Source organism: Chenopodium album, chromosome 6 (genome assembly GCF_948465745.1).
Source record: "Chenopodium album chromosome 6, dcCheAlbu1.1, whole genome shotgun sequence".
Classification (NCBI taxonomy): domain Eukaryota; kingdom Viridiplantae; phylum Streptophyta; class Magnoliopsida; order Caryophyllales; family Amaranthaceae; genus Chenopodium; species Chenopodium album.
In genome coordinates this window covers 12,919,960-12,935,081 of record NC_137839.1, presented here as the reverse complement: position 1 = coordinate 12,935,081, position 15,122 = coordinate 12,919,960, and the positions used below count along the sequence as shown (strand labels likewise).

General features: G+C 38.7%; 2 non-coding genes across 2 annotated transcripts; one reads left to right on the top strand and one right to left on the bottom strand.

The window, feature by feature from the left end:
• The first annotated feature begins 3,100 nt into the window (after positions 1 to 3,100).
• On the top strand, positions 3,101 to 3,206 carry LOC145637557 (small nucleolar RNA R71). Its single transcript, XR_014114328.1, has one exon. It is a non-coding gene; the product is annotated as a small nucleolar RNA R71 (small nucleolar RNA).
• A 9,934-nt stretch (positions 3,207 to 13,140) lies between these two features.
• LOC145637479 (small nucleolar RNA R71) lies at positions 13,141 to 13,247 on the bottom strand. Its single transcript, XR_014114259.1, has one exon. It is a non-coding gene; the product is annotated as a small nucleolar RNA R71 (small nucleolar RNA).
• Positions 13,248 to 15,122: the final 1,875 nt, after the last annotated feature.

Here is a 15,122-nt window from a genome sequence, read left to right as displayed (position 1 = left end):
TTTTGCCCAACTCTTGCTTGGGGAATACCGAGTACTCCAAAAGACGGTGCACCACCCAAAGACAAGGTTGGTACACATTGCTTATCTTTGCTTCCTTGGTGACAAACTCACCACCACCGGAGATATCATCCCACCAAGAATCTTGTTCATACTCCTAAAAAATGTAAGGCTCTAGATCCAAGATGTCGCCATGAGGATAAAAATCTAGAGCGGCATTGAATTACTCTAAGGAGTAGTTGAAGAAGTTGTTGAAGATTTGGAATCGAACCCTATATTGACCCTCTACGGGAACAAGCTCAACCGTAGCAAAGAATTCCAAAGTAGGCTCAGCATAGGTGTGGTAGCTATAGGAGATGAAGGTACCCATCCGAATGTTGATCAACAATTCCCTCACATCTTCATCAATACCCAACTTGGACATGTCATGTTGGAAGTAGGTTCTCGTGGGTTTGAGGGAGCGTTGGTCTTTGAGTTTTTTGTATCGGTTCTTTTGTCTTTGGTCATGTATTTTTCTTTTGGGAAGTGGAGTGGGTTTTCGTGTTTGGGAGGAGGAAGTGCTTGGGGTAGGTTCTTCAATTGAGATGCTGGTTTTGCGTTTCTTGCCAAGCTATTTGAGGATGTTTGACATGTTGAATTCCAAGCTTAAGATCACAAAAACCAATCACCAAATTTTCCAACACCAATCCACAAAATTCACCAACCAAGAATTTCAACTTCCACCAATTACAAATCCAATCCAAATCGCCAAACAATCAACAATTCCTTTTCACACAACCAAAATCACAAGAATACCAACCAATACCACAAATTCACCTTACTACCCAAACTACCAAAAATCAAATTCCAAATTATTCAACCAAATTGCTCACAATTGCTACAAAATCAACAAACAACACAATGTAAGGTGAAATCAAGCAACAAACAACTCAATTAATCATTCAAAATCTATATCAATCATCAAAATCAACAAAAACCATACTACTACTATTCATGCTCATGAACAAATTCAATACATGCAAATATATGATATAATTAAGCAAATTAAAGCTAGGGAAGATGATTATACCATATATGGAGCAAGATTGAACTACTTTTTGCCACCAATTTCCACCAAATCAAAAAGTACAAAATTTCCTAACTTACCTCACTAAAATTCTTACACCTTTTACCTCAAATCTCGATGAAATCGAGTATTTTCACATCAAAAACCGCAAAACACCTTCTCATTCTCAATGCTCACTTGATGAAATCCAATCCCAAAAATTCAACCTATAAATCCAATCAAGTAGAAAAGTGACAGAAAAGAAACTAAAAGAAGGAAAAATAAGAAAAATTCAAAATAAAAAAAAAGTTAGAAATCTCCGGGTTGCCTCCCTGGAAGCGCTTGTTTATGGTCCTAAGCTTGACCCTTCCTTCAAATCATGGAGGGTCAAAGAACAACACCTTCTTCAAGGTAGCGGAAAGAGCAAATTCCTCTTCAACTTCTAGCAACCTTTTATTGTTGCTTGGTGAAACTTCCTTCAAAGACTTCTCAATTACAAATTTTTCTTTTCTTAACTTCTTTCTCTTTCTCTTCTTCTTAGAATCATGAGCTTTCTTCTTTGCTTTGTTGCTCATTGTAGATGGTTCCTCACCATCCATACTCATGGAAACATCCCCTTCATCTTGAGGATAGAGCTCAAACCAATGAGGAATCTCAACTTCCTCCTCGTCTACAAGCTTGGGAATCATCATTTTCTCTTCACTAACCTTCTTGCTATCAAAACGTGAAAGAACATCATCATAATTATCAAGAACATCGTTATTTGAAGAATCAATCATGCACACATTATCAATAGAACGAAGGGAATTAGCACACATAATTCCTTGCACAAGAGACAAAGACTCATGCATTGGTTTCAACTTAAAACTTTCCTCTTTCTTACCAACTCTTAAGGTAATACGCCCTCCTTTCACATCTCAAAGCTCCTAAACTGGCTAAGAAAGGTCTTCATAGAATGATAGGGATATGGTCATCCTCCTCGATTTCAAGCACAATGAAATCAACGGGAATAGTGAACTCTCCTATCTTAAGAGGAACATCCTCAACTCCCCCCTTTGGAAACTTAATAGATCGATCAGCCAATTGAAGGGTTATATTGGATGGAAGGAGCTCACCTAGCTTGAGTTTCTTGAAAACTGAATAAGGCATGATACTAACACTAGCACCAAGATCGCAAAGAGCATTTTCAAACATCATTTCCTTGATCTTACATGGAATAGAGAAATTTCCAGGATCCTCCATCTTTTCGGGCAACTCCTTATGAATGAGGGCACTAAAGCACTTTCCAACTTCAACCGAGTCAACCTCATTGCACTCTCTTTTCCCATCTAAAATCTCCTTGAGGAACTTAGAGTACCTATGCATTTGGGTGATTGCATCGGTGAAGGGAATAGAAAAGTGAACTTCCTTGAGCATCTCAAGAAACTTCCCAAATTGCTCATCCATTTTATGCCTCAAGAACTTTAGTGGATATGGTAGATCGGGTATTCTCACTTCCTCACGCTCTTTCTCAACATCCTTCTTTTTCTCTTGCTTCTCCTCATAACTAACATTCTTAGACACACCCTTCTCATCTTCCTCTCTCAAAACACTCCTCACCTCATCCTTATCAATGGACCTTGAAACTCCCTCATCAAGAAATCTCCCACTCCTAGTGATGACGGCATACACGGGTTTCTTAGGTTCCACTCCTTGAGAAGGCAAAAAGGATGGACTAGCACAATCCTTAAGAGTGTTGGCAAGTTGGGTTATTTGTGTCTTAGGCATTTTGTTATGAGTCATCATCTCATTAAATTTCTTGTCACTCACCGCAATATAGGTGTTAATGATCTTGGTTTGGTTAATATTTCTTGAATGATGATGGTTGGGAATAAGAATTTTCACCATTGGCTTGGGGCTTTGGAGCAAAACCGGGAGAGGGTCCCCTTTGGTTGTTGTTTTGAAAACTTCCCCGACTTTGTTGTTTCAATTATAGGACCACCGGCTCCTCCATCTAGGCATGACTTACCTTGAGCACTAAAACCTCCATAGAAGATTTGTATCACTTGATAGGTAGGAATTCCATGATTTGGGCACTTTCTTTGGTACTCCTTGTACCTTTCCCATGCTTCGTAGAGATTCTCATTAGGCCTTTGTTTGAATCCTTGGATCAATGCCCTAGACTCCGTCATCTTCTTTTGTGTGTAAAAGCGAGATAAGAAAGCTTTTGTGACTTCATCCCACATCCTAAGTTAATTGGGCTTAACCTCCTTATCCAACCACTCTAAGGCACGACCAATAAGAGAAAAGGGAAACAACTTTATCCGAATGAACTCTTGAAAAATGTCGTTCACCTTAATGGTATTACAATACTTCTCAAATTCCTTTAGGTGATTCAACGGGCTCTCACTCTTGGCTCCATTAAATTGCCTCCGTTCTATCAAAGTAATCATGGCCGGTCTTATTTCAAAATCGTTCGCTGGTGTTGTAGGTAGAGCAATGCCGCTCTCAAACCCATAAGCACTGGGAATTCCCAACTCCTTCAAAGCTACTCTTGGATTCTCTCCCATGCCTTGCTCTTACTCTTCTTCCTCAAGCTCTTCTTCACTTGAGGAACTTAGGCTCAAAGATCGGTAGGCTATCCTTTTTCGTGAAAGAGTTCTTTCAATCTCCGGATCCAAGGGAACTAAGGGCCTATCTCGAGTTCTACTATGCATGCAAAAACTCAAAAGAAATTGTTAGTAACGCGGCTACAAGTGTAGCCTAAAAGAAAGAAGTAAAATTTTTTTGTGTTTTTGAAATAGATGGAATAGACTCAACAAAACTACACAATCACAACACCACTCCACGGCAACGGCACCATTTTGACGTGGGGTCGAAGCTAGGTCGTTGAAGCTAACCCCTACCCAAGGTCAAACAAAATTTGTAAACACTCAACACACCCCTACACAAGTATAATGGTAAGTTGAGGGTCGAACTCTAAGGAATGGTGGGAGACTTTATATTGTCAAGGGTCAAGCTATTCCGAAGTATAGAGATAGGGTGTGAATACTAGGACAAAACGTCTAATAAACGAGAAGAAATCAAATGTAATAAGAACTAGGGCTAGGATCCACATGTAGTCGTAACGGATTCAACTAATTGGGAAGTCAAATTGACTAAGTGAAGCAATGTGAGGGAAGATCAATCATGCAACCAAAAGAGCATATCAAGCTATTCTCCTAGAGGTCTAACTAGCGTCAACTACGATAAACTCTATCAATGAGCATTTCTAAACTCTATCTCATTTATTATTTTGTTTAATATTCATGTTTGGTTTGTTTGATTTTGATTGGATTTTGATGGTTGATATTTGATTAGTGTAATTGTTCTTCTTAGATTGTTGATTGTTGGTTTCTTTAGTTGTTTGTTCATTTGATGATGTTGTTAGAGTAGTTAATTGGTTAGGGATATGGTGAAGCTTATATGATGTAATGGATTGATGTAAATTTGGGATAATTGATGGAGTTGTTGATGTGATTAAATTGGTTGATTGATCATGTGCATGTGTGTGATTAATTAAAGAGTATCTAACTTTGATTGTTGCACTAGATTGCATTGTAAGTTCACATTGATACGGACCATTGATCTGTGGCTTGCATTTACGCGATTGAGGTGTCTTTTGATGTTTCCTAGCTAGAGTTTATCGTAGTTGACGCTAGTTAGACCTCTAGGAGAATAGCTTGATATGCTCTTTTGGTTGCATGATTGATTTTCCCTCACATTGCTTGACTTAGTCGACTTTCCTATTCCAATTTTCTATGTTCATTGCTATTATTTGCAGATCCTAATCCCTAGCACTTTATTTGTTTGGTTTCTTCGTTTAGTAGTTGTTAGTGCTACCTTTTACCCTTCGTCTTCGACCTAGCTTAGGCATATAATTGAAAGCACTTAGACATTACCGTTCCTTTGGGTTCGACCCTTGACTTACCTCTATACTTGTATTTAGGTTTGTTGAGTGTTTATAAATTTTGTTTGGCTTAGGGAGGATTAGTCCAACGATCTAGTTTTCCCCTCGTCAAAATGGCGCCGTTGCAGGGGAACGGTGTCTATGTTTGAGTGTTTTTGATTGCTTGAGTCTAGGTCTTTGATAATACTTTTCTTTTATTTGATTTTTGTTTGTCTTGTATAAAATTGGGAAATACCTCATTTCCTCAATTTGAGAATGAGCCATTTTGGGTGTACTTTAATAGACTAGAGAACTTCATTAGTTACCATGGTTATGATCTTTGGGAGGCTTACGAGATTTGTTATCATAATTTGACTAAGCAAACTAGAGACATTGTTGAAAGCATGTTTAATAGTAGATTTCGGGCATTGTCAATCGATGATGCTTGGGATTTTTATGTATGGTTTGCTAGAGATAGTTATAATCGTGGTCATGGTTATAACCAAGTAAGATGAGATATTCGGATAATATGGGAGGCCAATTGGAATTGTTGAAAAGGATGGAAGAGAAAAGTGAGGACATTCTTAGTAGAAATGAGGAGATGAGAAATGAATTGTCATCGATGTTGAATGTAAATGAAGTTTCTACCACATTGGTAGATATGGAAGATGATGATGATGATGATTGTTTTGAGAAGCCTAAGGTGTGTGAGGAGGACGTTAGAGAGCCTATGAGTGAGGAAAAGGGTGTAGAGATGGATGTTCCAAGAGAGAGTTTGCACTTTGAACCTCCTTCCCAATTTGAATTTCGTTCTGTTGACCCTTTTGATGGAGTTGAAGAGAAACTAAAATGGTTGGTTTCTCTTAATTTTGAGGAAACGTTAATTCAAGTTATAAAGGATGGGACATTGCAATTTTTAAAAGTGGAGAAGTTGTGAGGAAAGAGAGTGAAGATGAGAAGGATGAAGAAGTTTCCATGGGAGATTGGATGTTTTAGGGTGATGAGGACCAAGAGGTTTTGAGTGTTGAAAAACCAATTGATGAGTCAATTCCCCCACCCACCTCCCTTGATTGTAAATTCATTCCCCCATTCCTTACTTTTGAAGACCAATGTTCTTCCACCCCATCTCCTATGTATGATGACCATGGTTACTTTGAGGGGAAGGCCTTGGGCTTAGATGATTTTGATGAAGAAGAGGTTCCATATGATAAGGTTGAGGAGGTAGAGCTTACTTTTGATGATTATGATGATGAGAGTGAAGTATTTGATGAGGTTGAGTCTCCATTTCCTATCTCAAATTTTCAACCATTGCCCTCCTCTTTCACCTTTGATGACCCTTTTTCTTCTACATTTTCCACCATTGAGATGGATGAGGCCTTTTTAGAGGGAGATTGTACTTCTCATGATTATTTTGAGCTACCTCCCAAGTTTGACCCTCAACCCTTTGATGAGCTTCCTTTAAACCTTGATCATGATTTGAAGCTTTTGAGAGCTCACTTAGGGTGTGAAGTTTATGAGGAGGATGTGATTGAGGATGAGCTTGATTTGAATGATGATGAGTTGGAGGAGAGCCCTTTTGATGTGAGTTCATTGGATGAGAGAGCTTGTGTTTCAATGGAAAATGGTGTAAGTGAGCAACCAATTCCCTTTCTTCACCTTACACCTTATTTTCAAGAAAGCTTGATCTTGTTCCCTCCTATCCCATGTCATTACCTTCTTTTCTCGTATCCCCTCCTCTTGAAGAACCTTTAGTCCCCCAAGTGCCTTATTTGATGACTCTTGAGGATAATGGTGGGATTTCCAGCCAAAAATATTTTGTTAAGAAGAGTATGCCTTCTTCTTTTTCTTTTATTTCTCTTCCTTTTTCTTATATTCTTGTTTTTCCCTTCTCTCCTCCTTCTTCTTGGAATTCCTCTTCTCAACCTCATAGGCATGCACTTAGCTTGTTGCATGCCTTCATTTTGTCATGTGCATACTTGCTTTCATATGAAATGATTAGTAGTGCATTTGACAAGCTCTTGCGTTCGTTGCAATATTATTTACTAGAGCGGTCAAGCTTGGACTTTAAGCAAGCCTTTCTCGGGAAGTAACCCGTGTTTTAGAATAGATTTTCTTTTGTTTTTAGAATAGATTTTCTCTCATGGAAATGTTTGTGTGCCTTTTGCTAGGTACATGACTTGATATACTTTGGTGCTTCGATTTGGATCAAGAATCAAGGAAGGTTGGCTCCTATTTTTGCTAGCATATGGAAACAAGGTTCAATTCTTGAGAAATTAGCTTTGAAAGGTTTAATTTGGTCATTTGCGGGTATTTACACCCACCTCAAATCCAGTAATATCCTTCCTTGCTCTTTCTCTAATGGTTGATGCCATGTTGAACATATGTTGGTTTGTTGGATTGATCTCCTTGTTGTCCCCTCCCATGGATTATATGATTTATGTTTGAGTGTATTGTCTCATTCAAGCTTGGGGGAGGGTATTCTATCATGTTTGGTGGGATGTTGATCCCTATATGTTATGCACCTTTGTATATGCTTTTCCATGATTCTTATATTTTGAAAAACTCCAAAAAGATTTTTGTTTCTATCAAGGAAAATTTGCAATGTGTTTTGTTTTGTTCTTGCTTTGGACATAATAACATTTGGACTTGTATAATTGAATGCTTTTTTTTTGTTTTTTAAATGGTAACGGTGTGCACGGCTTGAGAGTATGCTTGGTTGTACCTAGGATAAAGCATGCTAAGGTAGTTGGTTAGAACTAGTGGGAACATGAAATCGGATTCTACTTGTTTGTGGCATGTTTGGTAGTTGCTTCCTATAGTCGATTTGACGCCAATAGTGAGTTTTTGCTACATCCGTGTAAGTTCTTTCTTTTTCAAGCCTTCTACCTATATTTGCATGAGCGACATGGATCCTTGACTTTTGCAAACCTAATCTTGAAACTTGACTCATAGATCTTGAATCCGAGACCGAACCATTTAGGGAGGACAAAAGCATATTTTCGGGGTGGTATTTTTCATTTTTAGGATAGTTTGTTTCATCTTTATTTTTGGGTTTACATTTGCCTTCTTGCAACCATTTGAGCCTTATACCTTCTTTTCAAGCCACATCTTTAGATCTTTGGCCTTTTGTTTTGTTTTCTTTCCTTCTTGGTTTTTGTGAAGCAATTGATCATACTTGATGGAGTTTGTGGTGAAAAAGTTGGAATGTTTGGTTCTTATGAAAGCAGGATTGTGTTATTTCTTCTTTGGGAATAATGGCAAATGAGTATGAGTAAAAGTCGTCCTACATTATAAAAGGAATGGACAAATAAGTGCAAAATCGAAAAAGCCGTCCAAAGTTAACAGAGGCGAGGACAAAGCATTATTGAAAAATGAAAAAAGAAAAAAAGAAAGTGAAAAATGAAAATTTCAAAAAAATATTTTGATGTGAGTATTCTCCCTTTTTGAGCATTGAGGACAATGCTCCATTTAAGCTTGGGGGGAAGCGTTCTCACGCTTTTGTGTATATGTTTGTGATATGTAGTTTTGAATAAGCTTGGGGGTATAAGGTGTATGTATTTTTGTTTGGTTTGGTGACTACTTGATTGTGATCCTAAGAATTGGCCATTCTTTTTCTTCATTGATTAGGAAAACCACCAAATTTTAAATTTTAGCCTACCTTCACCTTTTCTTTCCCTTGCATTACAACCTTGGGGAAAGACCTTTTGACCTAAGTGGTTGAGTCATTCATTGGAGGAGAGGAATGTGAGTTTTAGGAATAGGGAGAGGGGATGCAAAAGTCAAGATGTCGAGTAGCCTAAAAATTCTCTTTTTTCGGTTCCTTCGTGGAATCATTGGGATGCTCACTAGAGGTTGATTTGAAGCTATTAGGAAGAACGCGGTAAGATCGTTTGGGATGAAAGTGGATTGTGAAAGCTAGTTCCTATGCTTAGCATATTTATGTTTCAATAAACCTTGGGTATCTTGGAACGTGCAGTCCCTTACTTGTTTAGAAAGATTTGCATTCATTTGTGCTTGTACATTTGGAAGAGTCCTTTCTTGAACATTTGTTTGTTTTGCTTTTCTCTTGATTTCTTTTCATGCTTTGCCTTGTTTGTATTATTATGAGAGTTATGGGTTAAACTCTTAGGATACCCTTACGAGAGCATCACTCGTCCTCTAGGGCGATCTAGGGGTTTAAATGGCTTGTCTTTAGTTGCTAAAATTGACCATGATTCCTACGAAAGTAAGTTATTGTATATTCTTGTCTCCTCTCTTCTCTAGTTTGTTTTAATAAGCTCGTTATTTTCACTCCCTTGGTTATCTTTTGCTCGAGGACGAGCAAAGGATAAGCTTGGGGGTATTTGATGTGTGACATAAATGGAACACATTTGATGAGCATTTAGGTCCTTTTTATCCTCTTTTCATAGCTTTCATGCTTATTAAGTGCTTAGTTTTATGCTTTGTTGCTTAGTTTTACCTTTCCTCTCTTATTTTGTAGTTTTCGTGCATTTCGTTGGTTTTCTAGACTTTTCCCCTTTATTTGCTCTATTTTCGTGGTTGTAAGTATTGAACGAGGTTCGGGTCTTGATTTTGGTAATACACTAAGGTTGAGGAAGCTTTTGGATCAAGTTCATGGCATTCGGGAAGTTCAAGATGCAAAGAAGTGGAAGTTCCAAGTCTTGGCTCTTCTCTTGCGCTCGCATGCGGCGCTACCATCAAAGGGGTGGTGTGCCCACCAATATTAAGCCTTAGCTACTGCCACTTCTAGTGTTCATCACCATCATAAGTCATGCACCCATCGCAAATGCTCGAAGCCATGAGAAATCGAAGAAACCTAGATTGGTGAGGCCGCGCGCGCGGGTGGTGCGGCCGTGCACCAGGGTGGTGCAGGCGCACCTCCCCTGCTGCGCGGGCGCACCGCCGTGGGTTCTTTTTGCTCGATTTTTTATGTTTTTGCACCTCTATTTATACCTTTGTAAACCCGATTTCTGGAGAAGTTTTAGAAGGAGAATTAGATCATAATCTTAGCTTAGTTGAGAGCTTTTCTCTCTAGATTTAGGGTTATTTTTAGGAGTAGATTTTAGAGAGAGAAAGTGAGGAATTTCAATGGTGATTGAGAGATTGAAGATTCAATGGTGACAATTGTATTGGAGATCTTCTCAACTATCAATGAGCATTTCTAAACTCTATCTCATTTATTGTTTTGTTTAATATTCATGTTTGGTTTGTTTGATTTTGATTGTTGATATTTAATTAGTGTAATTGTTCTTCTTAGATTGTTGATTGTTGATTTCTTTAGTTGTTTGTTGATTTAATGATGTTGTTAGAGTAGTTGTTTGGTTAGGGATATGGTGAAGCTTATATGATGTAATGGATTGATGTAAATTGGGGATAATTGATGGAGTTGATGATGTGATTAAATTGGTTGATTGATCATGTGCATGTGTGTGATTAATTAAAGAGTAGCTAACTTTGATTGTTGCACTAGATTGCATTGTAAGTTCACATTGATACGGACCATTGATCTGTGGCTTGCATTTACACGATTGAGGTGTCTTGTGATGTTTCCTAGCTAGAGTTTATCGTAGTTAACGCTAGTTAGACCTCTAGGAGAATAGCTTGATATGCTCTTTTGGTTGCATGATGTATTTTCCCTCACATTGCTTAACTTAGTCGACTTTCCTATTCCAATTTGCTATGTTCATTGCTATTATTTGCAGATCCTAATCCCTAGCACTTTATTTGTTTGGTTTCTTCGTTTAGTAGTTGTTAGTGCCACCTTTTACCCTTCGTCTTCGACCTAGCTTAGCATATAATTGAAAGCACTTAGACATTACTGTTCCTTTGGGTTCGACCCTTGACTTATCTCTATACTTGTATTTAGGTTTGTTGAGTGTTTATAAATTTTGTTTGGCTTAGTGATATGTCTATTTTATATAGTATTTTACCCTCGTCCCTTTATCATAATTAGGAGTGTTTTTGGCTCTTTAGAGCCATTTTTATTACTAATATGTGTTTTCTAGTGTTTTCGTAGTTTTGGTTGAGTTTTTGTAGGGAATTGTACTTTTGGAGCATATTCCTGGATTTTCGAGGAGCAACTACGAGCATTGGAGGAGCACGACCACTTGTTGAAGCCCAAGGCCGGTTAGAGTAATCAAACCGGTGATTAAGGGCTCGGTATATGTGATACCGGGGCATTTGGACCAAGTAATCAAGACCCAAAGAGGAAATCCGGATTAGGCCGAAGAATCGAAGCCCAATCAAAGTCCAAGTAGTGGCCCAAGAGTGCCGCCCGGTGCATAGGGGCTCCACCCGAAGGCGAGCCCGGCCGGGCGGGGCGGTTTACATTTAGCAGCACCCTTCGCCCGATCTCGCGCCCGATCGGGTGCGAGAGACGCCCATGATGAAGAAAACACCGCCCGGTCGGGCGGTGTGGCGCTCGGTCGGGCAGTGTGGCGCCCGGTCGGGCGGTGTGGCGCCCGGTCGAGCGGTGTGGCGCCCGGTCGGGCGGTGTGGCGCACGGTCGGGCGATGTGGCGCCCGGTCGGGCGGGTGTGGCGCCCGGTCGGGCGGGTGTGGCGCCCGGTCGGGCGCGTGTCTCTGATAGGATGTTCTAAGCGTCATTTAGTTTGTTTTAGTTTAGGATTCTTGCTTGTTATTAATATGTTTATGTTAAGCAAGTTGGGGATTATTTTCTCCCTTCTCTTAACTTTTACTCTCTTTCCCTCTCCTCTAAAACTCTTAGTATTAGTTTCTCTCTCTACAACTCTTGGTTTAATTCCATCTCTTGTTCCTTTTAACTTTGGTAACGATTTCTTCCTTATTTATTTCAGTAATTTTATTCTTTTATTTCTTATGGTTTATTTAATTGCTTTGATTAGTTTAGATTTAATTATGTGTTAGTAGTTCTCTTTTTAGGATTTATGGGGATCCGTAAATAGTATGAAGGGGTAAATTATTGTTGTTAATTAATGCTATATTAATTTCCTATTGATTGATTTAATGCTCTGTGACTAGATTAGGCCTGATCTTTTATGCATGAGTTTGACAATATTGATTCGAGATTCGAGAGATGAGAATTGATGTTTAGGTCTAATTTCAATAGGTAGGTTAATTTATAAATGGTTAAGTCGAGATTCGAGAGATGAGATTTAATACCGATAGATTAATTCTGTGATTGTAATACGTAGCGAAAGCCCTTTATGATCTGATTAATTGATGCATTGATGATTGATTGTGTATGTTTTACCCTGGAATATTGTTTATTGGTGAACCTATGCCCTAGGCCTTTTAATATTTGATTTCTCCCTACTTTATTTTCCCTGATCATATTCTTCGTAGTATAGTCTTTAATTACAACAACATTGGTTACCTTGATAATTTAGATTATAATAATTAATTAGGAGTAGAAAGACTTGTTTCCTTGTGGATTCGACCCTACTTCCCTATCTTTATTTAGTTAGTGGTTTTAGGAATTACTTTTGATTAGGTGATACGACTTTAGCCTGTCAAAATTTGGCGCCGTTGCCGGGGAAACGGTTTTATTTTTATTTCTGATTGTTTTTGTAGTCTAGATTATTTTCTTTCGCCCCAGAGAACGTCAGTTCTTTGGGACAGTTCTCATATTTGTTGTCTAGTTCTTTGTTTATGCCCAGGTGTTCCAAATCAGGTTACATTCCATTCGATCCTGAGATCGAGCGCTCTTTCCATAGGCAAAAGAATCTATAGAGGCAAATACTGGTGGTGATATTCCTAGAGACCCTTCATCTGATTCTAGTGATTCAGAAACTTCATTAGAAACCTCTTTAGAATTATAATTAGAGATTCCAGGAGATCCACCTAAAAAGCTCAGCGACTATTCGCCGCCATCTTTGGCGCATTTTCCCCACCTTTCTCCTACGCCTGATCTCGAGGGAGTTCAGTTCGAGATCAAGCCCCAGTTCATCACGATGATAGAAAGGAAGCAATTTAGTGGAGCTAAGGGTGAAGACCCTAATCTACACATTGCCGACTACTGTCAATGTTGTAATACTATAAGGCAAGCTGGGGTCACGCAAGACCAAAAAAGGGAGATTCTCTTTCCTTTCTCTTTATGTGGAAAAGCAAAATTATGGTTTAATGGTTTAAATAGAACTGCACTTGGCATTACTAATTGGGAGACTCTTGTTTTAAATTTCTACAATAAATATTATCCTGCAGAGAGAACAGCCTTATTGAGAAGTGCAATTCAAAATTTTTCCCAAGAGCCGGATGAAATGTTATATGATGCTTGGTAAAGATTTAAAGATCTGCAGAGAGAGTGCCCCCATCATAATTTAGCACAGTGGCAGTTGATACAAGCTTTCTACAATGGGATTGGAAATTCCTCTAGAGCAATTTTGGATTCTGTAGCTAATGGGAGATTTATGAACCTTAATGTTGATGATGCAGGACAAGTTATTGAAGAAATGGCAATTCATAATTCCCAATATTGGAATCCAAGAGGTTTTGCAAACTAGGGAAAACACCACGTCGATTCAGTATCCTTTTTGCTAGCACAATTAACCACTATTTGTCAGAAATTAGATAATCTTAGTAGTGCTAATGCTAATATTGCTAATATTTCTGCAATTAATAATAATACTAAAGATGCTATTTGTAAAAATTGTGGAATTTTAGGTCATTGGGAACAGGAGTGTAGGAGTTCCATGGAGCAGGTTAACGCTTTTTAATCCATTAAGCAAAATAACCCATACTCCAACACCTATAATCATGGGTATAGGAACCATCCCTACCTTTCTTACCGGAGTACTAATGTGCAAAACCCCACACTTCCACCTCCACAACAATCACAACAACAAGCACCACCACCACAGCAGAAATACTACCATCCCAATGCTGTTCAGAAAAACCAACCACAAACTCCTCCACCACCCTCTGACCCAGCCTTATCAGAAATTAGAGCGATGTTAGCTAGTATGCAAAAGCATATGGAGAGTAGAGACTCACAAATTGACTCAATTGTAGCCCACAATAAAGTCATAGATACTCAAATTGCACAATTAGCCGCTGTTCTCCAGGTTCGCCCGCAGGGAGACCTACCATCACAACCAGTACAAGCCACAGATCAGGCGTTTGCAATTACCCTCAGGAGTGGTTCACACTATGCTGGGCCTCCTGTGCCCAAAGAGGATGAACCTGTTTTAACAGAAGTTGCTAATCTTGATTCTTTAACACCAAAGGATATTAATTCTAGCCCTGTAGGGCTAAATGGTAGTACTAATATTTCTGATGTTTCATTGCAGGGTAAAACTCATGGGAAGGTTGTAACTCAGGATAAGAGCAACAATGTTCAACAACCAACTATCAAACTACCATTCCCTAATTGACATTTGAAGACTAAAGTGGATAAGCAGTTTGGTAAGTTCCTGGAGATGGTGAAAGATTTGCAGGTATTGATCCCGTTCACAGAATTGATCACACAGATTCCTGCATATGCAAAATTTATGAAAGAAATATTGATTAGGAAAGGATCTATTAGTGAGGTAGAGATTGTTGTTTTTACTGCAGAATGTAGTGCCATACTACAAAATAATTCCCCACCTAAGCTAAACGATTCGGGTAGTTTTTCTATCCCTTGTCATATTGGCAATCTTAAGATTGACAGTGCATTATGTGATCTGGGTGCGAGTGTTAGTGTCATGCCTTTGTCTGTGTGTTCCAAGCTTAATATGGGTAAATTAAAATCTACTAATATTACTCTGCAAATTGCCGATCAATCTTTTAAATACCCTTTAGGTGTCTTAGAGGATGTGCCTGTTAGAGTAGGTAAATTTTATATACCTATTGACTTTGTTGTTCTTGATATGGATGAGGATTTGCAAACTCATATTATTTTGGGTAGACCTTTCCTTAATACTGCGAGAGCAATTATTGATGTACAAGGTGGTAAGTTGACACTTTCAGTAGCGGATGATAATATTGTTTTTAACTTGAATAATGCCCCCGAAAGCCTTATGACAGAGGAGAAGTGTTTTATCATTGATGTGGTTAAAAATAATTGTTCTAATGAGCCCCAAGCTCTTGTTAAGGATCCCTTGGCGGCAGTATCTTGTGTTGCATCTTCTACAGGTAGAAAGAAGACATGGAAGGAAGAAGTAGATGCAATAGAGCGAGCTCTATATTGTGAAGGGCTTGGGTTTGATGATGAGAA